Source organism: Molothrus ater, chromosome Z (genome assembly GCF_012460135.2).
Source record: "Molothrus ater isolate BHLD 08-10-18 breed brown headed cowbird chromosome Z, BPBGC_Mater_1.1, whole genome shotgun sequence".
Classification (NCBI taxonomy): Eukaryota; Metazoa; Chordata; class Aves; order Passeriformes; family Icteridae; genus Molothrus; species Molothrus ater.
In genome coordinates, this window is record NC_050511.2 from 7794049 (window position 1) to 7796075 (window position 2027).

Consider the following 2027-nt stretch of genomic DNA (forward strand, 5'->3'; position numbering starts at 1 on the left):
GGCCGCCGCCCACGTGCACACCCGTCACCACGTGCGGCGCCGCGCGCCCCGCCAGCCGCCGAGCGCCGCTTCCCATTGGCCGCGCACGACGGAGCTGGGCTTCCCATTGGCCCCGCCGCCCGTGCCCGCCCATGGGGGGGCGTGGCCGCAGCGCCGCTCTGCTTCCGCAGCAATGGCGGCGCCACTGCCGCCGGGGTCGCGGTTTGCCAAAATCGCTGCCTTTTACCCCAAAACTGCGGCTCTCGGGGCAGTGTGACGGACTTCTGCCTTCGGGCGGGTGAGCGCGGGGCCGCCTGCGCGCCGCAGATCCCGGTTGTGGTACTCGATGCTTTATAGGGGTGGATATCCTGGATGTGGCCTGCCAAGAGCCTGAGCCGGCCTGGCCTAGCCGGCAGGAGCGGACACCAGGAGCCAGGAAAACCCTTCTGGCCTGGAGGAGCGGGCACCGGGAGCCATCATCCTCCTGGCCACCTTCCGCAGGGACTGGGAATGACATCAGGAGCCAGTGGCATCCTACGTGCAGAACACTGAAGTGGGAGGAATATCCCCTTTATATCCCCTTTTATATCTAATTATATGAATTAGATATATAGGCCTTTACAGAAGCAGCTCTGGAAACCAGGTCTGATCAGATTTGGGTTGTCAGGGCATTTAAAAGACCATGCCATGTGTGTCCCTGAATAGGAGGACACAGATGTTGGACCAGGTAATTTTAATTCTCTTTCCAGCTCTTTGGATAACTGCAGTCAGTTAATTCACTTCTCTGCACACTGCCATGAAACAGGACTGCTGTCTCTCCAGTGCGACAGTCCTTCTTCAGAGAGACTGCTCTGGGATAGCAGCCCTGGAGTCTGTCATCCCCATGCCAGGTCCAAATTCTCCCTGAACCCTGGCCACACTCAGTAGCACTTTTTTCCTGCACTGTGGGAACACTACAAGCACGATCTCTTCAAGGGCAGATGTGTAGGCATGTTAAGACAGAGGGTAGGAGATCAGATATCCATCCTGAAGGTAAACATGGGAGTTCAGAGAACTCAGTGAAGTAAGCTGAGGATCCCTAAGCCAGATCAGCCCAATGCATGTAGACTGTTGGGGGAAAACAAGAAGCTTTAGGGTAAAAGCTAAGCTCTGTTGGAGGCAGGGGGTGGGAAACAAACTGTGTTCAGAGGATGTTTGCAGCTGATACTCTCTGCCCTGCAGGTCTTTCCTGTGTCTGACTTGCCTCAGAGCAGGGCAGGTTCTCACCCATCCCTCTGCCAGGAAAAGCAGAGTAATGTGTTCTGCTCAGCTGCAGAGCTCATTTCTGCACACTGCAGCATCTCTGCCTGGGACATCAAAGTGCCAAGCTCCTGCTGAAGGCATTGTTTCTGTTTCCAGAGAAAGCTGGCACCTGACCTGCTGCTTGGCTGGGGTGGCCATCAGCAGTGTTGCCAAAAGCCCATCAAGCCTCTCATCCCTCCCTCATATTTATGACTTTCCATGCAGGAAATTTGCTGGAAGGTCTCAGCCTTTTGTCAACTCAGCTACAAGGACGCCTGCAGGTGGGCATTTGGTTCCTGCTTTCCAAGGAGAGTGTCTGGAGACCTAGGCTACTGTGTTTGGGGAGCACATCCTTCACACAAGCAACTTGTGGCAGGGATGCAGATGGCTGTAGGTGTGACATGAGGCTTCTGGTCCCTGTTACTGCTCATGGCAGTTGGTGCCTGACTGCTGCATTACAGCCTCTCTGGATCCCAGCCACCAGCAGCAACTTCCCCAACCCTCTCCAGAGGATTCCAGGAAAGGATTTTTGCTGATTATAACCTCCAAACCAATTTTTCCTTCATCTCAGTGGCCTTGGTCAGATTCCTCAGGCTTAACCCTGAACCTTGAGCTGAGTAGACAGACTCCCTTCATCCATCTGCATCCATGCACACACTCTCCTGCCAAAGATTCCAAAGTTGCCACCAGAATTGACTTCTGGTTAGTATGGATATTTACCTCCTGTTCAATTTTGCAAGTAATTCTTGAAGCCTCAGTGATTCCAC